The sequence below is a fragment of the Fukomys damarensis genome, unplaced genomic scaffold, assembly GCF_012274545.1.
Source record: "Fukomys damarensis isolate Sample0158 unplaced genomic scaffold, DMR_v1.0_HiC HiC_scaffold_5, whole genome shotgun sequence".
Classification (NCBI taxonomy): Eukaryota; Metazoa; Chordata; class Mammalia; order Rodentia; family Bathyergidae; genus Fukomys; species Fukomys damarensis.
In genome coordinates, this window is record NW_022900917.1 from 24,979,802 (window position 1) to 25,007,532 (window position 27,731).

Here is a 27,731-nt window from a genome sequence, read left to right on the forward strand (position 1 = left end):
TATATATTCTTATATTTTGCTCTTTCCCTGCCCTCCCTTCACCCTCTCCAACCTTCCCAATTTACAGAGACTTGTTTCCATTTTTTTCCTTTTCTCTTATTTTTTCTTTTCTCTTCTTTCCTTTTCCCTACCCCTCCCACTTCTCTGCTCCTTTTAGAGATTTTCTTCCTAGTTCACATTATCAATTATACAATTTGATCCTTATTTGCACTTTTAGTTTATCATACCAGATAAATTATTTGGTATTTACAAGTGTGTGGTATTGTTTCCCTTAAGAAGATGTCCTCAATGTGCATCCACTTAGCTACAAATGCCTCTAGTTTTTCATTATTTATGGCTGAGTAGTACTCCATTTCATTTAAGAAAACCACATCTTCTTTATCTGGTCTCCAGGTGATAGGGAATTGCGATGTTTCCAAGTTTTAGCTATTATAAACTGTGCCAAAATAAACATGGGTGCACATATGTCACTGTGGTATGATTGTTTTAATTCTTTGGGAAGAGTCCCAGAAGGGGAATACTTGGCTTAAATGTGACCTCTAATCTTATTTTTTGAGGTATCTCCATATTCATTTCCACAGTGATGTTACCAGTCTGAACTCCCACCCACAAAGGAGAAAGGTTCATTTTTCCCCCACAACCCTGCCAGTATTTATTATTGGTTGATTTATTGGTGAGGTGGAATCTCACTGTTTTCATCTGCATCTCTTGAATGACCAGTTGAACATATTTTCATATGTTTATTTGTTGTTGCTACTTCTTTGTCTGAGAAATGTATGTTCATTTCAGATGCCCATTTTAAATTGTGTCTTAATATTTGGGGGGCCTGATTTCTTTTGAGTGTTTATATATTCTAGATAGTAGGCCTTTGTCTGAGGAACAGCTGGTAAAGTTTTTTTCTCATATTGTAGGTTGTCTCTTAGTTCTCTTAGTGTTTTCTCATACAGTGCAGAAGCTTTTTAGGAAGATAAAAATCCCAGGTGTTGATTCTTTGTGCTAGTTCCTGTGCTACTGAAGATTTGTTCATAAAGTCTTTTCCTATGCCAATGTCTTCAATAGTTCTGCCTAACTTATCTTCCAAAAGGTTTAGAATTTTTAATTTAATATTTAAATATTTAATCCACTTGGATTTCAATTTAGTTCATGGTGAAAGATGGGGATCTAGTTTTAATCTCTGGCAAGTTGAAATCCAGTATGTGCAACACCATTTATTAAAGAAGCTGTTTTTCCTCAAGTGAGGATGGTTGGTTCCTGTGTCAAAGATGTGGTAGCTGAGTATGTTTGGAGTTGTTTCTGCATCTTCTAATCTATTCCACAGATCCTTGGGTTTGTTTCTTTGCCAGTACCATGCTGTTTTTATTATAGTGGCTTTGCAGTATAGTTTCAAGTTGGGGATTGTGATACCCCCTGCCATGTCTCTGTTGCTTAGAATGGCTTTTGCTACTCAAGGTCTTTTCTGGTTCCAAATGAATTTTTGGATTTTTTTCCTCTAGCTCTGTGAAATATACTGTTGGGATTTCAATTAGGATTGCATTGAATTTGTATAGCAGTTTTGTAAGTTTGGCCATTTTCACTATATTGGTTCTTCCACACAGGAGCACAAGATGTCTTTGCATTTTCTTATATACTCTTTGATCTCTTTTTTCAGAGTGCTGTTGTTTTCAATGTAGAGTTCTTTTGCTTTCTTCATTAGATTGATTCCTAGATATTTCATTTTTTTGGATGCTATTGTGAAAGGAATTGTTTCCCTAATTTCTCTCTCAGTGAGTCTGTTATTTGTGCACAATAAGGCCAGTGATTTTTGCATTTTGACCTTGTATCCAGCTACTCTTCTTAGTCTGTCAATTAAGTCTAGAAGTCCTTTTGAAAAGGTTTTTGGTTCTTCTTTGTAGAATGTCTTATCATTAGCAACTAATGGCAGTTTGGCTTCTTCTTTTCCTATCTTTATTCCTTTTATTTTTTTTCTCATGTCCAATGGCTAATATTTTCAGAACTATGTTGAATGGGAGTGGTGATACTGAACATCCTTGTCTTTTTCCTGATTTTATTGTGAATATTTTCAGTTTTTGACCATTTAGTATGATGATAGCTGCTTGTTTTTCATAGGTAGCCTTTATCAGGTTGAGATAAAGACCACTTATTCCAATTTTCTGCAGGCCTTTTATCATGAGTGGGTGTTGAATTTTGTGAAATTCTTTTCCTGCACCTATTGTGAAGATTATATGGTTTTTGTCCTTGGTTCTGTTAATATAGTGCATTACATTTATTGATCTATGTGTGATGAACCATCCTTGCATCCTTGGGTTAATCTGACTTGGTCAGGGAGTATGATCTTCTTGATTACCTTATGTATTCCATTTGCCAGTATCTAATTGAGGATTTGTGTATCTCTTTTCACTAGAGAGATTTACCTGTAGTTCTCTTTTTTGATTTCATTCTTTTTCTCTGCTTTGGGAATTAAAGTAACACTTGCTTCCAGGAAATAATTTGGAAGTATTGCTTTCCTTTCAATTTTATTAAAGATTTTAAATGGTAGTGCCAATAGTTTTTCTCTAAATGTCTTGTAGAATTCAGCTGTGAATCCATTAGGACCTTGGCTTTTATTCATTGATAAGCTTTTAATTATGCTTTCAATTTCACTGATTGTAATTGGGGTTTCAGAATTTTTATATCTTCTTTATTCAACTTTGGTAATTCATTGGTATCTAAGAATCTGTCCATTTTTCCTGTGTTTTCCATTTTATTAGAGTACAGTAGTTATTTATGATCCTCTGGATTTTTACTGGATCTGTTGACTCCACTTTTCCATTCCTGATTGCATCAGTTTTAGCCTTTTCTTTCCTTTTTTTAGTAAGGTTTGCTAAGGGTTTATCCATTTTAGTTATTCTTTCAAAAAACCAACTCCTTCATTCATTGATTTTTTTGGTATCATTCTCTAGTCTCCATTCCATTTATTTCTGCTCTGATCTTTTTTGTTTGTTTGTTTGTTTTGTTTTTTGAGACAGGGTCTCGCTATGTAGTTGAGACTGACCTGGAACTCACTATGTAGACCAGGGTGGTCTTGAACTCACAGTGATCCTCCTGCCTCAGTCTCCTGAGTGCTGGGATTACAGGTGTGTGCCACCATGCCCAGCCTCTGCTCTGATCTTTAAAATTCCTTCCATTGTAGGAATTTTGAGTTTGTCTTCCTGTTTTCTTTCTAGGAATTTAAGATTGAGCATTAGGTTGTTTATTCAAGCTTGCTCTGTTTTCCTAGTGTGAGCATTCACTGATATGAATTTCCCTTGTAGAACTTTTTTCATTGTGTCTCATAGATTCATGTATGTTTTACTGGCATTATCATTTATTTGTGAAAACTGTCTAATTTATTCTTTAATTTCCTCTGTGACCCATTGGTTTTTTGGGAGAGCGTTATTCCATTTCCACATATTGGTGAAGTCCTTTCAATTTTTTATGCTATTGATCTCCATTTTAATTGCTCTATGATCTATTGATATACAAGGGGTAATCTCAGTCCCTTTGCATTTATTTAAAAATGTTCTTTGAGCTAGCATGTGGTCTATTTTGTAGAATGACTCATGTACAGCTGAAATGAATGTAATTCTGAATTTATGGGGTGGAATACTCTGAAGACATCTATTAAGTCCATTTCTTCAAAAGCTTGGTTCAGTTATACTATTTTAATGTTTATTTTTTTGTCTAGATGAACTGTCTATTTGTGACAGTGGGGAACTGAGGTCCCCCCACTACAATTGTATTAGTGCTTATTAGTTTTTTCATGTCCCTTAATATTTGTTTTGTATAGTGGGGCATTAGTATTTAGTACATATATATTTATGATATCTCTGCCTCTTGGATTGTTCCTTTTAGAAGGATGTAATGACATTCTTTGTATCTCTTAATTAATTTTGGTTTGAAATCTACTTTATATTCAAATAAGATAGCTACCCCTCTTTTTTTCCAGGCTCCATGGAGAACTGTTTTTTATCCTTTTACTTTCAGTCTATGAATTTCTTTTAAAATTAGGTGTGTTCCTTGTACACAGCAAGCATATTGTTGGATTTTGATTCTTAATCCATTCTGCCAGTCTGTTTATTTAGATTGGTTAATTGAGGCCATTAATATTGATGGTAATACATGATATGTATTGACTCACCTTGTCATGTTATTTTCCTGTTGTTGGCTCTTTTATTTTTTATTTTTACCCCTCTCCCTTTAATGTCTTGTCTTGCCTGAAAGCTTTGCTCTGTTGGCCCTGATAGAGTTGTGCCCTTTGTTGGTTTTTTCTATGATATTGTTTAGAATTGCCTTGAGTGCTGGTTTGTATTGATGAAGTTTCATAGGTATTCTTTGTGATGGAAGTATCTTATTTCCCCATCAATTTTTAAAGATAGTTTTGCAGGATACTTCTTTATAGGTTGGAGGTTGTTTTCTTTTAGGGCTTGAAATACCTCATTCCAGGCTCTCCTTGACTTGAGGGTTTGTGTTGAAAAGTCTGCTGTTATTCTGATGGGCTTTCCTTTGTATGTGATTTGTTTATTTTCTCTGTTTGTAGAATTTTTTTTTCTTCTGTTAGGTTTCTGGTATTTTATTATATGTCTATGTGTCGATTTTTTAAAATCATGATTAGTTGGAGTCCTCTATACCTCTGTTATCTGTATGTCGAATTCATTTGGTTTGTTTGGGAAGTTTTCTGTCATTAATTCTGTGAAAATTTTTTTCTCCTCATTTGTAGTTTCTATTTTTTTGTGGATTCCTATCAGCTCTATATTATTCTTCTTGTGTCATCTAAAATCTGCTGGATTAACTTCTCATGGCACCTTACTCTTTTAAAGGGATCTCTCTTTTCATGATCACTGACTATAATCCTGCCTTCTATATCTGATATTCTGTCTTCACATTGACTCATTCTGCTGTGAATACTTTCAATTGAGTTTTTAATTTCATGAATATCTGTTTGAATCTCTTTCATGATTTCATTTCTTTCCTATGTAGGGCATTCATGATTTTCATTTCTTTCCTGTGCTCAACATTCATGGCTTCCATCACTGTCCTGACCTCATCTTTTTTATGATTAGAGTCTCTAATCATATCTTTTATTCTGCCCACCATCCTGAAGTTATCTGGGAAATTATTTCTGTTTTGAATTTTTCTAGAGCCTCATTCATCTTTTTTGTTACTCCCTATGGTAGCAGTTCAAGGTGTTCAGGTGGTTGATTGTCAGACTTTTCCACCTCACTTCCCCCAGAATTTGCCTTTGATGAGCTAGAAGTCTGGGTTTGCACCTTGCTTAAGTGTCTTCTCATTTCTACTTTTTGTTGGTGGTGCTGTTTTTGGTTTAATTCCTGGGTTGATAATTCAGTATTACAAAGCATCTTTGTTGCTTGTGTTTAGAACCTTTATGGAATGATTGTTTCTCAGAGGTGTCTTTCCAGTAATGCTGCTTTTTAGGTTTTGAGTCTCTAATGAGTCAGAGGCAATCTTGTTTTCAATATACCAGGAAGGACAACTGATTAAAGCCATCACAATTCCTTAGCTGAAATGATACAATCAGCAACAAAATAGCATCAAACACACCTTAGAAAATAACAATCTGTGGTTGTAATTAATCTATGGCCTTTAACCATGTGAATTAAATAAAAATCAATGAAAAGTCCAAAATATGTTTATAGTAAATAAACTCTTCAATATAACAACTTTACCCTTTGGAATGGGAACATAGAAGGAGTTGGGAGAGAAGGATACATAGTCAGAAGAATAGAGGAAGGTTACAGTGAGGCCACAGGATACAAGAAGATCACACAAAATGTAGGAAACTGTTGGAGACAAGAGGACAAGACAGAACAAAAGAATAAAAACAAGAACAGAACAACAACTGAACAGCAACAGGGAAGCTAGACACTGTATGCATTTTCCTTAAAACTAATGAAAATCAGGAGAAAGAAAAATACAGAAGAACAGAAAAAAGAAATATGAGTTAGGAGAGGAATGGGAACAAAAAGGGAGAGAGATGAAGAACAGGTGGGACAGGGTGGGGAGAGAAAGAGATAGAAAAGAAAAATAGGAAAAGAAGAAAGAAATCTTGAAAAGAGAGGAGAAAAATAATCAGAAATTATTAAAAATAATAGGAAAAATAACTTCGAAATTAAAAAATAAAAAAAGGCCTCCTTCAAGATATGTCTCTGCTGTCACAATAGACAATGATGTGGGTACTATGTTGCAGATCTAAGTGCCTTAGTCTCAGCAAGCCAGCAGCAGACCCCTGAGATTAGGGCTGATTTCTGGCTGCAAAGCCCAAATTGAGCTCACTGACCTCCTGCTGGGTTGAACTCTGCAAGGTTCTACTACAAGTTCTAGCTGTCCTTCCCTTGAACATAGTCCAGATTCCAGTGGGAGGTGCTGGTCCCTCCAATTTACCAACCATGGTGTTCTAGTGTGCCTTTATTGCAGAGATTTTCTTCACTTTTCCAGTGGGCTTCAATTTTCATCAATGAGCCTCAGAGAGGTCTCTTTCTGTTGTTTAGTTCTGCTCTATCTTCTGGAGCTCAGAACAGTGACCTTTATGACCCCCCTGAACCTCTGCAGTGTGGATCCAGATGCCTGCATAGCCCAGTGGCCAGAGACCGGTGTGTGTGTGTGTGTGGGGGGGTGATTCTGGCCCCCATGTGGACCTGCTCTTCTTTGACCAGCTCATGCAATAGATATTGAATATCAAGATATAACAGGCAGGGCTTATATTTAGTCTATTATATAAACACATTACTTAAATTTTTAAAAGCAAATCCTTTTTCTTCTCTTGGCTGGTTATCAATATATAAGGTTTTGTTATGCATTGATTTATAGTCTGACTATATTAGTGAAAAAGTGGCCTCTCCCTCAAATAGTTCCAAATATCTAATAGTTCCCACATTGTAGAAGTTTATTTCTTTACATCACAGTTAAACCAGGTGGTCCAGAAAATTGCTCTGTTATCTTCATCTAAGCTAATTCAAAAATGAATGAAATAAAAAAGAATATACTTAGAAATTTCTAATGATCCCTGCTAGAAGTGGACCACCTTACTTTCATTTCACTTCATTCTCTAAATTCAATCAAATAAGCACTACAAGGGATGTGTGGGGCTCAGCAGAAATGTGAGCCCAGAACATCGAAGTGAAGACAGAATCCAGGAAATATCTATAGTTCCTGCCACATGATCAATCTTCAAAAAGTTATCAATTGTACTGGTTGATAAATTCAGATAATCTAAAAGCTGTATGCTTTTACAGTACAATTTTAGTCTATTAGAATTATTTTATACAATTGGACTTTGTTATTTTGTCATCTGTCTCACTAGAGATTATCACAAGAAGCTACTGAAAACAACTCACCATTTTATATTCTGCAGGTGTATTGAGAAAAACTTTCTCCATGAAACTCTTCTGTATGACCCCATGTAACATTTTTTTCCCTCAGATTTTAACAAGGAAAGATAAATTGATCTGGAGTGTGAGGCTTAGTCGTATTTCCCATATTTTGTACATCTCATGACTGCTTTTTGATGATTCTAAGTCTTATATCAAATGTTTTTCAAAACACACTATGGAATTTTCTTGCATTTATTATTGTATAAACTATATTCTTCTTCTTTTACTTTTAAATTTTATTTCCAGTTTACAACACAGCATAGTATTGAAAACATAGAGGTGTATTCTTGGACAAATATTATTTATCCTGATTTTGCCATTTGTATAATGACCATTATTGCAGTGGTTATGAGTATATACTGTGAATTAGAGCAATACAGTAAGAAAGGGAGCCTGTCACAGGTAATACGCCAATCTGAGCAAGATGATCATGTTCTAGAATTGGATAATAGAAGAAGACATGAGAAGAGAATGAATTATACCTATTGTTAAGAGGTTGAGGATAACACAGAAGATGAACAAGTAAGCAAGAATAATGAGAATATGAAATTTTCTCATTGAACAACTGAATCAATGAAGGAATAATTTTAACCTGTGAGGGTGTTTTGTATAAATCTGCATGGTGATTTAAAAAATGATGTTGAATGAAAATGAGAATATCAGGCAAATGACCTATTTCACTCTCTTGTTTTTAGTTTTTTTTTTAATTGAGTTTATTGGTAGAATCTAGGTATACAATACAGTTACATTCATTATTGGGATTCTGTACCTTTACATGACAGGTCTTGATTCTCATTTTTTCCCCTTGTCCCTGCCCTCCCTTCACCCCTTCCTCCCCTCCCCATTTACAAACACTTTATTTCCATTGTTTCATTTTCTCATATTTTTTTCCTCTCCCTTATTACCTTTCCCCCACCCTTCCCACTTTCCCTACACCTTTAGCCATTTACTTCCTATTTCACACTATTATCTCATTAAGATCTTGTGCATTACTACAGTTTTTCCACACTGGAGAAACTATTCGGTATTTCAGAAATAAATCTCTGTATGAACATGAAAAATAAGGAATCCTAAAATAAAACTAAAAAGGAAAGTAAAAGAGAACAGGCAATAATGTAAAATTAAAATCATCCTTAATTCTGAAGATGAAAATGGTCCCTGAACATATTTAAATTTCTTCTTGCTCTTGTAGTTTTATATTATTCTTTTTTTCCATTATTTAGAGAATACTTTATTAGTTTCTTTAATCAAACACATATTTAATAGTGCATTACCCATGTACAAATGGAAAAAAAATTTAACATTTCTAGACCAATATGGCTGTCAATTTCTGTACAATGCCAACTCAACACAGTAACTTGGTATAAATTTTTCCAAGGTCAACAGTACCATTAAAATTTCCAAAAATTCAAATTATATATATATATGTATGTATATATATTTATATATAAAGACCAATAATAGCAGTATGTTATGCATCAATAGTAGAAACAGCTTTTCCAGGTTCTGTAGTCATCTGAACAAAATTATAGACATTCAGCACATTCCATTAAAAAAACAAAAACAAAGAAAAGAATAATACTCAGAAAACAGCAAAGTTCTGTTGCTGTTGTGGTACCTGGCACCATTTTTTTTTATTAGCATCTTAATGATAATCTGGAGAGAGAATATTCTAGAGTACCAACATTAAACATAACTCTGATAAAGCACAGTCAATACTATGTATCATTAAGCAGATACAAGATATTTTACCTTCACAGAGGTATGGCACAGTACTGTCCTACATCTATAATACTAGAATCAGTTTTGGTTTGAAATTTACTTTGTCTGCACATAGGATTGCTACCCCTGCTTTTTTTGGGCTCCTGTCACATGGAGAATTGTTTTCCATCCTTTCATTTTCAGTGTATGGGCTTCTTTGTGCACTAGGTGTGTTTCTTGTTTGCAAGATATTGTTGGATTTTGCTTCTTATTCCATTTTGCCAGTCTATTTCTCTTGATTGGTGAGTATTTATATTATTCTTTTTTTCCATTATTTAGAGAATACTTTATTAGTTTCTTTAATCAAACCCACGTAGATATAACGTTACATATTTAATAAAGTGCATTACCCATGTACAAATGGAAAAAAAATTTAACATTTCTAGACCAATATGGCTGTCAATTTCTGTACAATGCCAACTCAACACAGTAACTTGGTATAAATTTTTCCAAGGTCAACAGTACCATTAAAATTTCCAAAAATTCAAATTATATATATATATGTATGTATATATATTTATATATAAAGACCAATAATAGCAGTATGTTATGCATCAATAGTAGAAACAGCTTTTCCAGGTTCTGTAGTCATCTGAACAAAATTATAGACATTCAGCACATTCCATTAAAAAAACAAAAACAAAGAAAAGAATAATACTCAGAAAACAGCAAAGTTCTGTTGCTGTTGTGGTACCTGGCACCATTTTTTTTTATTAGCATCTTAATGATAATCTGGAGAGAGAATATTCTAGAGTACCAACATTAAACATAACTCTGATAAAGCACAGTCAATACTATGTATCATTAAGCAGATACAAGATATTTTACCTTCACAGAGGTATGGCACAGTACTGTCCTACATCTATAATACTAGAATCAGTTTTGGTTTGAAATTTACTTTGTCTGCACATAGGATTGCTACCCCTGCTTTTTTTGGGCTCCTGTCACATGGAGAATTGTTTTCCATCCTTTCATTTTCAGTGTATGGGCTTCTTTGTGCACTAGGTGTGTTTCTTGTTTGCAAGATATTGTTGGATTTTGCTTCTTATTCCATTTTGCCAGTCTATTTCTCTTGATTGGTGAGTTGAGGCCATTGACATTGATTGTTATAACTGATATATACTGACTTATTATTGTCCTGTTATTGGCCTTTTGTTGACTCTTTTTACTTTTTCACCATCTCCTTTTAGTTTCTTGCCTTGCCTATTTGAATTGCTCTGTTGAGCCTCATAATGTTGTTACCTTCATTGTCTTTTTCTAGGATTTTGTTTAGAATTGTTTGTAGTGCTGGTTTGGTATTCATGTAGTTCTCAGGTGTTCTTTGTCATGGAAGTATCTTATTTCCCCATCCACTTTGAGAGAGTTTTGCAGGATACATCAGTCTAGGTTGGAGGTTTTCTCTTTTAGTACTTGAAATATCTCACTCCAGGCTCTTCTTGCCCTAAGGCTTTGTGTTGAAATGTCTGCTGCAATTCTGATGGGCTTTCCTTTGCATGTGATTTGTTTCTTTTCTCTTACTGCTTGTAGTATTTTGTTCTGTTGGGTTCCTGGGCTCTTGATTATTATACGTCTAGGTGTAGATTTTTTTTTTTTTGATTGTGGCTAGTTGGTGTCCTATATGCCTCACTTATCTGAATATCAAATTCTTCCCCTCTGTTTGGAAAGTTTTCTGTCATTAATTCTGTGAACAGCTTTTTTAAGTCATTTGTATTTTCTCCTGGTACTTCATGGATTCCTATCAGTCTCATGTTATTCTTCTTTGCATCATCTAGGAGTTGTTGGATTGATTTCTCATGATCCCCTACTGTTTTTAAGAGACCTCTCTTTTCATGGTCACTGGCTACAATCTTATCTTCTATATCTGAGAGTCCATCTTCGCATTCTTTTATTCTGTTGTGTACACTTTCAATGGAGTGTTAATCTCCTGGATATCTGTTTGAATCTGTTTTATGGATTCCATTTCTCTCCCATGTTGGGCATTTATTGTTTCCTTTCTTTCTTATGCTGGGCCTTCATAGCATCTATTGTGGTCCTGAGCTCATCTATTTTTTTGTCAGTTTCTGTTCTAGAATCTTGAATCACAACTTTCATTTTGATCACCATCTCTATGGTTATCTGGGAAATTATTTCTGCTTTGAATTATTCTAGAGCCTGATTGATCTCTTTTGTTACTTCCTGTGCTTTGAATTCAGGGTGTCCTGGTGGTTCACTATCAGCCTTTTCATCCTCGTTTGCCCTACTGGTGAACTGCCATTGGTGAACTGGAAATCTGTCTTTGTGTCTTTCTTGAGTGTTTTCTCATTTTTATTTTTTTGTCGGGCTGTCCTTGATTTGGCCCTGATATAGTTGCGCCCTAGCTTCTGGGTCTCTAATGACCCACAGACATTCTCATCTTCATAAAATCCAAGAAAACAGCTCATCAAATCAACCACAATCCTTTATCCCAACTGATACAAACAGCAATATAATATGATCAAGCACAGCTTGGAAACTGACTACCTGTGGTAGTGACTAGTCTGTCACCCTTAACGCATTTGAATTAAATTGAAATCAAGAAGCAGTCCAAAACATGTCTACAGTAAAAAATCTTTTCAATATAGTATATTTACCATTTAGGATGGGGCCTCAAACAAAGCTAGGATGCAAGTCTCTTGATCTCAGTTAGCTGATGGCAGAACCCCATGATGCAGACTGACCTCGGGCTGCAAGGCCCAGATTGAGTTCCCCATCCTTCTGAACAGTTGAACTCCTCACTGTTCTACTCCAGGTTTCCCACACCCTTTCTTTAAAGATGTTCAAAGTTGGGAACTCAGAAAAATACCATTTATGACCTCCTCTGCCTCTGCAGAGTGGGTCCAAAGACTGGCACAATCAGGACGTCTGAGAGAGTGGGGCTGTGTGTGGTGGTAAGGGAATTGTGGGAGTTCAGGGGCACCTTCCTGGCCCTGGCGCCATGGCATTTCCAGTGGGAGAAGGTCTGGCTATCCTTCCCATGGTAGATCGGGGCCCACTAGTTTTTATTTTTATTGGAATATGTTTGTAGTATATATTGGTTACATTCTTCATAGACAGTTGTGTTTTTGTGCCAAGCATAGTGACATCTGCCTGTTATTCTAGCACTAAGAGAGACTGAGATAGGATGATTGCAAATTTAAATCCCACCTGGATAACTTAGTGAGAAGTTAAATTAAAAAGAGAGGTGGTGTCTAGAGATATGGCTTAGTTCTGGAGTATTCCTGGATTTGGTGCCCTATACAGAAAAATGATACATGTTTTTGTGTTTTTTTGTTGTTGTAATTTATCTTAATTATATCTTAGATCACAGTTGTTCAAACAGTATTTTGAAGACAAAATTTTTGTTTTTTTTTTTGGTACAGGGGATCAAACATGGGTTCTTGCACTTGTGAGACAGACAGCCTAAGTACTGAGCTAAATCCCTAGCCCAGTTCAAACAGTATTTTGTTTTGGTTGTCATTCCTGGTGTTTTGAACATAATTCTTATTTCCAGTGCCATGACTGGACTTCTTCAATGCCTTAATATTTCAGGTAGAAAATCAGGTAAGATGAATTTGTGAAAGAAATATGATACTGATCCTTGACATAGGAACTGTTCAATGGCATCTAAATTCAAGAAGGTGTCCGCATAAATATTTGCATTATCATAAGAGATTTTGGCAGAGTATTTCCCAGACAACACAGAAGTGATAAAGATACCAATACTTTTGATGGTACTGAAGAGGATGTTACATGGGAAAAATCATGCATTGGTAACACAAATGTCTGATACAAAAACCTTTTAAGAATTCTTAACCAATTAATTTTACTTCAGATTTTTGATATATACCTGTGTAACTTCCTTTTTCTCTCATTGCTGAGACAAAATATTGGACAATCAAAGTTAAAGGGAGAAAGGTTTATTTGGCTTACAATTCCTAGAAATTTCAGCCCATAATCAGCTGGTTTCATGGCAAGGGGCATGGCAGATAGGCCTTCCAGAGGAGGAACAGTTCCTCGCATCTAGAAGGCAGTGCAAGCAACAAGAGACCTGAAACGTGTTTTTTTTTCCCTTTTTATCCCATGCACACTACTGGAATTGGGGTAGAGCCAAACAAATCACCCATGTATAATGGTTTATAATCACATGCCTTTAATCCCTGAATCACAGATTCCAAATTTAGCCACCTCTGGAGAAGAAAGCCCCACATTTTCTGCATGAGGCAGAAGTGTGGAGACATCTAAGCAGAAGCCATAATACTCAACACTTACATATAATAAAACATTTGTATAAATAAGACTAAAATAGATTTTAACAGGTAATTAATATATCTGTAAAAAAATCAACAGTGTAGTTATTTTGTAGCTTTCTTCTTTTAAATGGTGATAGACTAAATAACAGTATGGCTTAAAGAAGATGCAATTTAATTTCCAAAGAAATAAAATATATGAGTACAAGGCTCACAGCAGAAATTTGGTTTGGGCCTAGAATTGGATAGGTAGTAATTTTCAAGATGACATAAAAATGTAGAGGAAACAGAGAGAGAATTTTGTCTAGAGCACAGAATACAGAGACACATAAAGGATGAATAAAAAAAGTCTACATAAAAAAACCAGTGAAAAGATAGCAAGAGTAATCTAAAGAAAGGAAGAAATTTGTGAAGCCTAGGAAACAGAGAGTGAGTCAATACAATTTCTGAAATTTAAGAGGTATAAAGATAAGAGACATTTGGTTGAAGTAATACAGACATAATCACTAGACAAACAGAGGTACATGCTGGATTGGTGATTAACTGGAACATTGAAACCACTCAGAATGAGGGTGGATTTTGGATTGGAAAGGATTATGAGTTATGTATGGGTGCCTGGACTACTGATAAGGGTGGGCTTTGATTTAATGGATGTGCTTATGAGAGAGAGAAACATTTTGCTGGAAGTAGTGGTGAGGAGGTTGCTCATCCCAAACTCTAGAGTTGGATACATGTAATCTAATAATTTATTCTGCCACCTATTGAAGGTGTAGGTGTGTGTGTGTGTGTGTGTGTGTATTATACTGTATATCGATAGAGATTAGTGTTATAGTCCCTTTGCCAAGGGCATTTTGATAGTCACTTCTTTGTATTTTAATATGTGGCTGCTTAGAATTTTTTTTTAACTTTCCTAAAAGATATGCCATGATGACAATAGATAAAATAACCACAAAGAGAAATATTTACCCATGTGCTGGCAATGTGGACAACTAAGAGAATATCTAGGATGTGAGGGTGATCTGGCTGTGACATCTGTCACCCGTCGATCTCCAGGGTCGATTCGGCTAATCTGGCTGGCTAAACGGTTGTCCCCTTCCGCCTCACCACTCCATGTGCGTCCCTTCCAAAGCTGCGTGCTCTAAGAGGACGACCATTTCCTCAATAGAGGACCATTTTCCGATAGAGTAGGACCATTCCCTCAGTCAAGGGCATACAAATCTCTGCGCTCCCCTGCTAGAACCTCCAAACAAGCTCTCAAGAGCATATCTAGTTTCCTCTTTTTAAATATTTGTTAAAGTTACTTTAAAATAAACACATTACTTTAGATTCTTTAAAGTTGAATTCCTGCCTTTTAAAGGAATTTATTCTGTATCAATAGGAATATAACTTCATTCATCTGTATTTATAGCAGACTTACTTTCCAAATTAACTTTCACTAACATCCAAATTTCCCTTCACAGAACATGCATGTGTGCTCACATGCATGCCCAAACACTGCTACATGTAATTCTACATGGCAATATTGACTATCTATTGAAAATCTTCCAATACTCAAGTGCTAAAAATCAGGATTTTTCTCTTGCCTGCTTTCTGTATTTTTGGGATTTTTTTTCAAATAGTTTTGTGAAAGTTCTACCATGTTGAACTTTAAATATTGAGGGTGGGGTAGCAATACTTTGACTTTGGCCAGTAGTTTTGTTGCCCTTTCTATTCACACATTGAAATTGCCCACATGAAAGAAGCAATCATCTCACTTCAAAATACTTGATAAGGCATACTGCATAAAAATTGAGTAAATGCTACTCTGTCCAAGCTGTCAACACATTTTACTGTGACATTTGTGAATGTTTTAAGCAAGAAGTTGTCTTAGTGAATTTAATGGGAAAGAAATCCCCTGGCAAATAACTCCATTACCCATAATTCATCCCTTCACACCCATTCCAGCCCTGTGGGAGATGGTCTGGCATGCACTTTATGTACTTCTAAAAATGATACTTTATATACTGGGGCTTATTTGTATCTGTGGATGTATCTTAGATGCTCCTAGGGTAATGTGAATATTGATTATTTTCTGTATAAATGTGAATCTTTAGTGTGCCCCTTTTTTTTTCTTTTTTCTTTCATTTTTTTTTTTTTTTTTTTTTTTACTCAGGTCCTTGTGCTTGCAAGACAGGCCACCGAACCATTGAGCTAAATCCCTGGCCCAGTGTGCCCTTTTGTATATCAAACATTTTTATTTTTTAAACACTTATCTCATGGTACTCAACACTTTCAAGTTGCATTCTCAGACAGCACGAAGAAGACATAGACTCCATAATGACAAATGCTTTATTATGGTGTTTTTACATTTTACTTCTCTTTCTGCTATGTGCAACTAGTGACAATCCTGTGGCATGTTTATTTCCACTATTTTCCTTTGTTTTTATATAATCATATACAAATATTTATTTTCTTATTTGCAATGCTTTGTGTAAATTTATCCTCTGCATCTGACTTTGATAACTTAAAATATATGGTAGAAAGAGCTATAGCTAACTGGTATAATTATGAAACATCTATGGTATAAAATATCCTAACATTATTATCATTTGTTAGGTTTCAAAGTATTTCTAGATTTTCTGTCCCATCTTGTTTTCTGTACCTTCCAAAAGTCTTGAGATAAGCTTCCTTGTTTCTATAAATAGTAACATTTCAAATTTAGTTCACTTTAAATTTTTTGAAATGTAATTAGGTTTTGTTTTCTGCAACTAATTTATTTTCATTAGCACCTTTTCCCTACAGTCTGCCAGCAATGGGTGTTATTATTTTTGCATCAATCACAGTGGCAATGATATCTCATAATTGCATTAATTTTCATTTTATAAATTATCATTGAGGTTCAGCCCTTTCCTAATCTGCAATTTACCTTTCAGTATTGTACCTATGTTTTACCTTCTTTTATCCCAATTGATTCTAAGGCTTATTTGTATTGCATAGATAAAATTCCAGCTGTTGTATAATTTAAATATTTTCACCTATGATCATTCTTTCAAATTTTTCTTACTGCTATCTTTCACATACATAGATTCTCCATTCTTATATGCTCTTTTCCTTTTCCCTCAGGATCTAAATTTCCTATTTTACTTCAAGTGGCTTCCTCGATCCTCAATTCCTATTCATAATTTTATTGAGTGTAAATGAGATATAAAATCATATATATTTAAGGTGTACAACCTCATGTTTTAAGATAGATATATATTGTAAAATGATTATTAGTTCAATATAATTAAATTTTCAATTACCTCATATGCTTATGACATTAATTTCTTCCACTTAGAAATATTATATAATAGTATAGATAAAAATACTAATTAATAGCATATTGCAGATACATTTTATCTCAATAAATTTATTTCGATGTTGTGATCTGTCAATGATATAAAAATATCTGTTTTTTCATCCCCCTAAAATACCCTCCCTTGCATTTTTTCCCACCTCTTCCTTATTCCCTTGCTCTTTACTCATCATAGCCTATCTTCTATTTTCACATCATCCTTTTTAAATTCCACATATTAGGAAGCATGTCTTTCTGAATATAGCTTATCTCACTTAACATGATGATCTATTCCATCCATTTTCCTGCAAATAACATAACTTTGTACTTTATGGTTGAATAATACTCCACTGTGTATATATACACCACATTTCCTTTTCTATTCATGTGGTGATGGATCCCTGGGCTATTTCCACAATTGAATTATGTCTCAATAAACATGGCTATGCAGGAATCCCTATAGTATGCAGACTTTAATCCTTTTGATATATACTTAGAGCAGTATAGCTGTACTGTATGCTAATTCTATTTGTAGCTGTTCAAGAAATTTCTGTACTAATTGAAAAAATTTTCACCCTCACTAATAGTGTAGAAACTTTTTTTCCTGTATCTTTGGGGGTTTTATTTTATTTTATCTTATTTTATTTTAATTTATTTTATTTTATTTTTGAGACAGGGTCTCATTAGGTAATCCCAGGCTGACTTTGAAGTCAGTATTATAGTCAAGGTTGGCCTCAGTTTCACAGTGATTTTCCTGCCAGCATGCACAGCCATTTACTTATTTTTATATGCTTAATGATTATCTTTCTGACTAGGGCAAGATGAAATCTCAATGCAGTTTTACATTGGTTTGCATTTATTTATTATCTAAAAATATTGAACATTTTTTTCCATAGAATTATTGAAATTTATCTGTTAAATTTATTTGTCCATGTATTGATTGGATTATTTGATTTTTTTTTGTTTGAGTTCTTAATATATGCAAGATCTCAATGCTATGTTGGATGATGAGTTGGCAAAGATTTTATCCCATTAGACTGTTTCTTCTCCTTTAGTTATTTCTTTTTCTCTGTAAACACTTTTTAATTTGTAGTAGTCCCATTTGTTGATTCTTTCTACTATTTTCTGTGCCACAGGAGTCCCATTTGAGAAGTCTTTTCCCATACTATAATTTCAAACATTTTCCTTATGTTTCCTTCTAGCAGTTTAGAACTTACAGGGCTTTGCTCCGTTTTGATTGGATTTTTTGTATATTGTAAGAGATAAGGGTCAAACTTAGGTTTTCTACAGATAAATATCTAGTTTTCCCAGCACCATTTGTTAAAGAGGTTATCTTTTCTTCAATATACTTTTGGGGCACTTTTGTAAAAAATCAAATGACTGTAGTGGTGTGGGTTTGTGCTTGTGTCCTTTATTCTATTCTATTGGTCTATGTATTTATATTTTTATGCCAATAATATGCTGTTTATATTTTTTGTTTTTGCTTTTCAGGTTTTCTTGAGACAGGATCTTGCTTTGTGGTTCAGGCTATCCTTGGCTACTCCAGATCTTCTGTGTTTTTATATGAATTTTAGGATTTTTTTTTTTTGAGACAGGGTCTTACCATGTAGTTGTGACTGACCTGGAGCTCACTATGTAGCCCAGGCTGGTCTTGAACTCACAGCGATCCTCCTATCTCATCCTCCCAAGGGCTGGGATTAAAGGCATGCGCCACCATGCCTGGCTTCATTGGATTTTTGATAGGGATTGCATTGAGTCTATAGATTGATTTTGGTAATACAAAATGGAATTTTAAACAATATTAATTATTTTTTATTAGGAGATGTTTTCAATACATATTGAATAAAGGCATTTATGGGGAGTTGCTATAAATATATACTGCATCATAATCCTTTTTATTTCATATTTTCCTGTGTGGTTAATTTGAACCCTAGGTGTATATTTTTAAAGGTACTATGACTTCTTTTTTTTCTAAATGTTTTGTAATATCTAGTTCATTATTGATCTACTCTAAAGATATTGATTTTTAATGCTAATTTTATGTCCTGATGTGTAATTTTTAAGAATACTTATCTTTTAATGATATAATTGATACCTTTTTTGGACCCCCCATAATACTCTCCATAATCAATAAAGAGGTCAATAGTATTTTGATTTCTCTTATTTCAATTTTTTTTAAACCAGTGTTCAAGATACTAAGAACTATGGTAGATAAAAAGGCAAATTAGAGTAGAGGCAACACTTCAGCACACTTATAGTTAGGGAGGGAGAAAAGAATGCATATAAGTCTGAAAGTGACAGGTACCACAGAGATGTATTTGTGCCTTCGTGCTTTCTCAGAAAGAACTTTTGTCTCACTCCTATTTCAGTGCACCTGTGGTAGTAATATTGTAACATTAGGTAATTATTGTAGTAATATTATGAAATATTCTTCAAATTGTGAGAAAGTTACACTATACTATAAAACTAATATTATCAATGCTTTGCATTATGCTTTTCATTCCATTAAATACCATTAAGGGCATTTATTTATAGTCATCTGGTGATCTTTCTGTATGCTTTTATTATGATCTTTTCATGTTTCTGTATCTGGAGACACCCAGATATACAGTTGGCCCTTTGCATTCACCAGGTCTGGCATTCATAAATTCAAGCTGTGGATGGAAAATATTGGAAAATAATTATTTCTATACTGAACATTTAGAAATGTTTTTCTTGTCGTTATTCCCCAAACAGTAGAATATAACAACCATTTATGTCATTTACATTATATTAGGTATTATAAGTAATTAGAGATGATTAAAAGATTATGGGAGCTTATGGATAGGTTATATCTAAATATCACACCACTTCATGCAAAAGACTTGAACAAATACTTATTTCATGGAGGCAGTCCTGAAAACAATCCCTCTTAGATACTGAATGATGGCTATGAGTGTTTGTATGTGTGTTTGTGTGCGTGTGTGTTTGTGAGACTATGTATTTGAAATGTGACTTTCTAAGTTATATATTTATTTAATATTATAAACATCTTGCTGAATCAAAAGGTGATTATCTTGTATCAAATATGACTTTGAACAAAATGTACAGCGATATTATGATAAGAAACTATACTAAATAGCATAAATATACCTTTATAATCATTAAGTTGTATTCCTTGTATCACAATTACCATGTGACAAACTCTTGATTTATAGTATTTTATTCACTCAGAGGAGTCATTTAATAGATTCTTGTCAGCATGTCTGTCTAATACTATATGTTGAACTTCAGAGAGCAACTTGTTCATACAGGAATGAAACACATAATAAGCAGTTAGAGCTGGGATTCTGGCCCCTGCCACTAGATTGTATTTTCTTTGTTCTTAATCATATTAGTGTGCATCTGGTCATAAATTGACTAAACCATGGGTTATGCAATAGAGCAGAGTGGATTATTTATTCTTTTTTTCTATCTTACATTTTTCACTTTCAGAACCTGCATTTCTGCCTCTTTTCGGTAGTGGTGGCAATGACACAATAAGATGTCCCCAAAATCTGTCCAAGAAGCAGAAATGAACAAATATTTTTGGAATGGTAAGCAAGCATATTATTTAATTCACTGAGCAGCTAGAGTTCATAAAGTAAACCTCCCCAACTAGAGTGGTAAACAACATCAAGTGTGTCATCGGCATTTATGAGAAATTATGATGAGATAGATTGGGATATAGAAAGCCAGACATTTAAGAAAATTGCTTCTTAAAAGCTTCCATCTCTCACCAAAAGAGTTGCTTTTTCGGTCAAAAGTCATGTAAAACTATGAGTTTCCAAATTTGTGTAATTGAAAAAAAGTTCAATTTTAATTTCAGCTGAAAGCTGTGCTTATTCTGACACTGCCAAAATCCTTATTGCCATGGATTTGAGAGACTGAAGAAAACAGCTCTTAAATGACATTTTGCTGAATTTTTTTCTAAAGGGATTTTACTCTTCAGTGATTTTTTTGCCAGGTGTTATGCACATTTATTTTGAGCAGATGTTCCGTTGCTTGCTTTTCTCAAATGTCATAGCAACTCTGGGCAACTCTCCCTAAAATTATTTATTTTTTCTGGCCTGGGTCCCTCAGCTGGGAAGTGGTAGAGACAGAGTTCAAAGTCAAGTTTGGAAAGACTCTGAAGTCTTTCCACTATGGTCTAGTGAATTTTCCAGATGATATCAATTGCTTTTGTCCTATGATGTTAGTAAAGCTGATTCTAGGATTTCTGTATTTAGTACTGTAGTAATTCATTATTTCCAGTTCTTATGTGGGTTAGGAGATAAGAAGTATGTATACATATGGGCATACTTGCCTATATGCACCTACATATATACAATAATTTAGACCTAAGATGTAATAGCAAACAATGAGATTGGAATTTCTTTCATCTTTTGGAAACAGTTTAGGGTGACTAACCATGTTTTTATAAGTAATGGCCCTTGTTATTGTAAGGAGTTAATTTCATACCTTATTGTGGAAAGATATCTCCACAAGACACATAGAGTGTCTTGTAGATAGGAATTGAGTCTTTCTCAATGAATATATGTTTCTTGGGAGTGGTCAGTATTATCAGAGATTTTCAACCTGTAATTGGTTGAGGCAGTCATTTCTATTGTTATTTTATGGAAGAAAATGTTAAAAACATGGACTATTAGGAAATATTTGTATTATTTATTTATGCATTCACCCTGGTGAGAATTTATGAAAAATTGGTAACTTTCTTATAGTCTGAAAATAATTGTCACAAGGTTTTTCACTGAGTTACATTCAAAATGCTTTTAATAATTAAGGATGCAGTTATTAAAAGAATGGTCCAATGATGACTGAGTTAGTCATTACACAAATTTTGTGATGAATAAGGTCCTAACACTTTATCAAAATTAATATTGGCAAATGACACTGCTGAAATTCCAGTTACAGAAGAACTCTTTTCACTTGGGATGTCTGTTCCATGAAAGACATTATTAGCATATGCTCAAGCCTATGATTCTATTTAGATGTGATCAGAAATTTATGACATATATGGAAACATTTAAAATTACATTGAAACCTAATCCCAAGTCATCTATGTACACAATTCAAAAAAAATCAAATTCATTTTTACCCCTCCAAAAATAAAAAGATGGAACAAACTTTGTCAGTATTATTAAAAATTACACTGCATTCAGTTAGAACCACTTAATTATGCAATATATTTAATTCAGTCTCTGTGAGAAGATGGCTACATTGTCAGAAAGTTTACTGTTTCATACTTCAATCTGTCAGAATTGAGGCAGAAAGAGAAAAAATAAGAGTGGAAGAGCAGAGCCAGTTGATTTCAGTCTTATGTAGGAGTGATTTATTTCTAATAAAATCCAACTTGATTTGCTAAAGCCAGTTCACCCTCAACATGGAAATGTCAAGTTTCAGTCCCAGGTGCTCCTCTTTAGCAGTGCAGACTATGAAATCTCAAGACGTGATCAAAATCTTCTGTGTATTCAGTGTCCTCCTGTGTCAGGCAATGGCCCATGTATGGGGTGGCTACAAACAGACTCAAAAAAGGTGCATTTTTCTCTACAGATACTTAATGATATAAGAAAATCTTAACATTGTTCCTTAGCAACTGCCTGAAATAAAGATAGCTGAGAGAACTTTGTCCCCTCATTTGTAAAATGGAAATAATAATGAGACCTATTGCATAGAATTAAGAAGGATAATTGAGATCATCTATATAAGAAACCTATAACAGTTTGGGTACTTATTTGCCCAACAAATATATGAAACAATTCTAATGGTAGAATTTAATTTTAAGCAAGGCCTAGTCAAATGTTTTGGGTCTTCAGTTCTCTACCTATGCAGGATGCTAATACATGTTACTTGGAAATGAAAGGATGTGTATACATGATGGTGGTGGAGAAGGTGGAGAAGCTCCAATCTGTGAGATTAGTGAGTGTGTGTTCTTCTGGTATATTACCAGTTTTACAAATGTTTGTTCTACAGAATTTTAGCAGTGATCCCTGCAGCAGGACTTGATCTCTTGTGAGACAATAGAATGAGAGACACAGAGAGAGAGAGAGAGAGAGAGAGAGAGAGAGAGAGAGAGAGAGAGAGAGAGAGAGGCTTGAGAGAAGCTGGGTCTTGGGCTGATTTAAACTGCCATGGGCAGCACAGAGACAAATGACACCAAGGATGTCCAGTGTTTATTCATTACAAGAATAGGAAGAAGGAAAAGGACCATCCCCAGGACACCTGGCCTGATGCTGATGGCCATTATCATAAGCAGGAGTATAGAATGAGGGCATTAGCATATCTTTTTGCTAGAGGGAACATATATTTAATTCAGAGGGGAAGAATTTACACTAAGGCAAATTGACATTGGCTAGAAGTGAACTCAGCCAAGCCTTACTACTTTGAAATAAGTATAGCCAAATTATAGAGGGCAAGAAGCTTGAGCCACCTATAACTTGCTAATACTGGGCAGAGGTGACTGATATAGTTTCTTTAGATCTTTTTTTCTTTTTTAAAAGTCTGATGGCCTGTATAGCTTACTATCATTAACAGTCTAAATTATTTTCTAAACTTACTAAGGCTGAGTTAGCACGGAAAAGTGTGTTCATCTTGAAGATTCCTTTGCTCAAGCCCATAGTTTGAGTTGTACTGTGATCTCTAGCAGTTGCTTAATAAAAAAATATCAATACAATTGGAATGATATTAAAATACATTCAAATTAAGCATAAAAATAAAAACTTTAATGAGAAAACATATTTGTGTCACTCTAGGAGGTGTCTGTTTGTTCATCTAGGTACCTTGAAATATAGAGACCTCAGAGCTGAGACTTGCCTCTTTTGTAATATTTCCAACATTGTTTGCCTAATTGCTCTTCTGAAAGTTACTTGAATAACAAATTTAAGTTAAAACACTAGTAGAAGCAAAGAGAATAAAATGAGAGGGGGAGGAATAGAGACAGTGAACTTAATTTATCTTCTCACAGCAGATAAATTCTGCAAAAGGTTGGATGGTTAAACTAACATATTCTTCTCTCTTCCTTGCCTGTGCAATAAAACAGAATTACATTCTATATTTCTGTATAGGTTTTAGCACTTAATATATTGAAGAGACTCATCAGCCTGTCTCTCAAAAAACAAAATGCGTTCTCTCTAAGTCCTGCAAAGCACAGACCATCATTTCTTGAAGCCAATCAAATAGTTAACAGATACTGCCCTGCTAGCCCAAAATTCTTTTAAAAATATACATTCTCATCCTTTTCTCTTGGAAAAAAACAAACAATCTTACAATAACAAATGTTGGCTGGGTTGTGGGGAGAAAGGAACCCTTCTCCATTGTTGGTGGGAGTGCAGACTGGTGCAACCACTGCGGAAATCAATATGGAGATACCTCAAAGAGCTGGGACTAGAGGTACCATTTGACCCAGCCATAGCTCTGCTGGGTATCTTTCCAAAAGAATTAAAAGAATCATATCACGGTGATATATGTGCACCTATGTTTATAGCTGCACAGTTTGTAATAGCTAAAACATAGAAACAGCCCATTTGCCCATCTGCTGGAAACTGGATAAAGATGTGGTTTTTCTATATAATGGAATACTACTCAGCCATAAAGAATGAAAAATTAGAGTCATTCATAGGAAAATGGATACATTTTGAGGATATACTCTTAAGTGAAATAAATAAGCCATACATGTGTAAATACAGAATAGTTTCTCCGGTGTGAAAAAACTATAATAGTACACAAGATCCTAATTAGATAATTAACAGTGAAATAGGAAGAAAAGTGCTAAAGGTGTAGGGAAAGTGAGAAGGGTAGGGGAAAGGTAACAAGGGAAAAGAAAAAAAATGAGAAAATTAAAAAAATGTAAATAAAGTGTTTGTAAATGGGGAAGGGAGGAGGGGGTAAAGGGAAGGTAGGGACAAGGGGAAAAAATGAGAACCAAGACCTGTCATGTAAAGGTACAAGATGCCAGTAATAAATGTAACTGTACTGTATACCTAGAGTGTACCAATAAACTCAATAAAAAGAAAAAGAAAGACAGAATATAAGATGTTTGAAACAAGTAAGGAAAAGTCTTCTATGAATTTAAAAAATGTTTTCTTTTCATCCAAAGCATCTCTTTGTTTTGTACCCTGAAGATGTAAAAGAGAAATTCTTTGCTATCTCAAATGAAAATCTTTATATTTTCTAGTTGATAAATATCAACTCATATAAATATCAACTAATATTCTGTATTGAGGCAGACCTTTTCATAGAGTTCTTCGGAGGCCCAAAGCAACAGTCTGCATAGAAAGAGATCTTCTTGGTGCTCGTAGTGAGGGAAGAGAAGATGCTGTCCTTCCTACTGTGAGACAGGGATGGTTGCCCTAAGTCTTCTCTTTGTTACCCTTGCAATATCAGAGAACGAGCTGGACCTTCTACCAGTTAAGTAGAGTAATTATTACTTTTCTTGAATAAACAGATCCTTTTCTCTTCTTAACTTCTTTGGTGCTTTTCCTGACGGTTGTGCACTATTCATTCTTGGAACTGGTGATGTTACCCACTTAATTAAAGGAAGGGTAATTATTTTGAGCACTACCAAAATATCAGCAGCTACAATGTTCTGTTTACATCACTAAAATGTCAAATACTCTTCTGTTACACTATATCAATTATACATTTTTATCCTTTTGACACTTTTAATTTATCACACCAGAGAAACAATTTGGTTTTTACACATGTGTGTGTCCTATTAATTTCACTTAAGTGTATGGCCTCAATGTGCATGCACTTAGCTATAAATGTATCTAGTTTCTCATTCCTTATGGTTGAGTAATACTCCATTTTATTATTTTTTTAAAAGCATATCTTCTTTATCCTGTCCTCAGTTGATGGAGAATTAGGCTGTTTCCAAGTTTTAGCTATTACAAACTGTGCCACTATGAACATGGGTGTACATATATCACTGTGGTATGATTCTTTTAGTTCTTTTGAGAAGATAGCAGAGGAATAGTTGGGTCAAATAGGACTTCTAATCCTAGCTGTTTGAGGTATCACTGTATTGATTTTCACAGTGGTTGCTCTGGTCTGAACTCCCACCAACAATGAAGAAGGGTTCCTTTCTTCCAACAACGCTGCCAGTATTTGTTATTGGTTGATTTCATGATAGTAGCCTTTCTTTCGGGGGTGAGGTGAAATGTCAGTGTTGTTTTCATCTGCATCTCTCAAATGACCAGTGATGTTGAACATTTTTTCATATGCTTATTTGCTGTTGTTACTTCTTTGTCTGAGAAATGTCTGTTCATTTCAGATGCCCATTTTTGAATTGGGTCTTTATATTTGGGGAGCTTGATTTTTTTGAGTTCTTTACATATTTTAGATAGTAGACCTTTGTCTGAGGAACAGCTGATGAAAATTTTTTTCCCACATTGTAGGTTGTCTCTTAGCTTTGACAAAACCATCAGAGTCACATAGGTACACATCTAAAATATCTCTGTAATAAATTACCAAGTCACAAAAATTACATTTTTCATGAAGGAAATTAAAAAGAAAAATAGAGAAATAAAAAGAAAACAGAAAAATAGAGAGGAGTAACATGGAGTTAGAATAAGGAAGGAGGGCCTGGAATTTAGCTCAGTGGTTCTGGCTTGTGCTTTGCAAGCGCAGGGACCAGAGTTTGATCCCTGGTACAAAAAAAAAAAAAAAAAAAAAAAAAAAAAAAAAAGAATAAGGAAGGAAGGAAAGAAAGAAAAAAGTAAAGGAAAGATCAAAAACAGAAAAAAAGGATTGATGGAAGGAAAGAAGCGAGAAGGGTAGAAAAGATATAACAGACAAAACAAAGCAATTTTACACAGAATGAATCATAGTGATTTCAAGCTCAGTAATGTCAGAATTTCACTATTAAGTATTTCTTTGGGTGAAAACAGTCTCCACTTTCAAAGTAAGGTGATTTCTTGACAGGTAATATTCTTTATGTGTAGCTTTAAGTACAGTGGCTTTAAATAGCAGCATCAGTAGCTGTAAAATTACTCACTGTCTGATTTTTTAAAAAATCCAAGTGATATTTTATGCAGAGATCAGTATATAAAGTATACTAGATGCAAATTGAGCATCTATCTATGTTGGCACCAGACCGGGAAGCCCTGGCCACCTTTTGGGTTCACTCTTTTTGTCTTAATCCTTAAGGTAACTGTGGGAAGCTGGGCTCTGACAAATATCATTTACCAACTTCCACCTTAGTGTTTTATAATTCTGTCAATTAACTTCATGAGAGCAATTTTAGGTACATGAGTCTGAGTGAGAAGACTCTTGCATAATGAGAGGCATTCATTGGCAGTGTGGAAGAATAAAATGGCCAAAAGGGCTATCTTTTGTAGTGATGTTTGTTTTACTATTTTTCTACTTTATGGGGTTTGCGACTGGATTTGTGCTTAGGCAAGAAACAGATATTGAATATCTTCATTGGACAGAGCAGTAGTCTAGCCTCAGATTTTATTTTCATTAGTTGAAAACAAAGCATCTTACCCTGTCCTCCATTTTTCCCAAGATATTTTTCCCTTGTAGTAATTGATGACAGGGCCAGGGATTTGACTCAGTGGTTCTGCCACCTGCCTCACAAGGGCAAGGGCCGGAGTTCAATCCCAGGTACAAAAGAAAAAAAAAAAAAGATAAATAGATAAGACTGGAGGAACCCAAAGCAAACAAAATTATTATATTCAAATTTATAGACAATAGTTTCTGCTTCTGTTCTACTATGAGGTGATGAATATTTAGATGCATATTTTTGTGATTTATAGGCATTTTTTAAAAAAATGATCAAGCAGTACATTCTCTGAGAGGAAGTAAATATTTTTTATGGGATTTGGAGCAACAAACTACCAAAAGAAAAGGGCAGAGTTTTGATTTTTTTTTCTTTGTTGTTTTTGATCTTTATTTAACAAAAATCTCAAGCTGACATTCAATGTCAAATTAATTTTTAATTGGTTTGTTTTTCTAGGAGCTTTCTTCTCTTTCTCATTTTTTTTTTTT

At 34.4% G+C, this 27,731-nt stretch overlaps 1 long non-coding RNA gene across 1 annotated transcript in view; it reads left to right on the plus strand.

Annotated features, from left to right (window-relative positions):
• The window catches only part of LOC104849207, a 336,781-nt gene that overhangs the window by 272,453 nt on the left and 36,597 nt on the right, over window positions 1–27,731 (plus strand). The window contains exon 4 of the long non-coding RNA XR_776671.2: window positions 20,199–20,299. This is a non-coding gene — a long non-coding RNA (uncharacterized LOC104849207). The remainder of the gene's footprint in view (window positions 1–20,198; window positions 20,300–27,731) is intronic.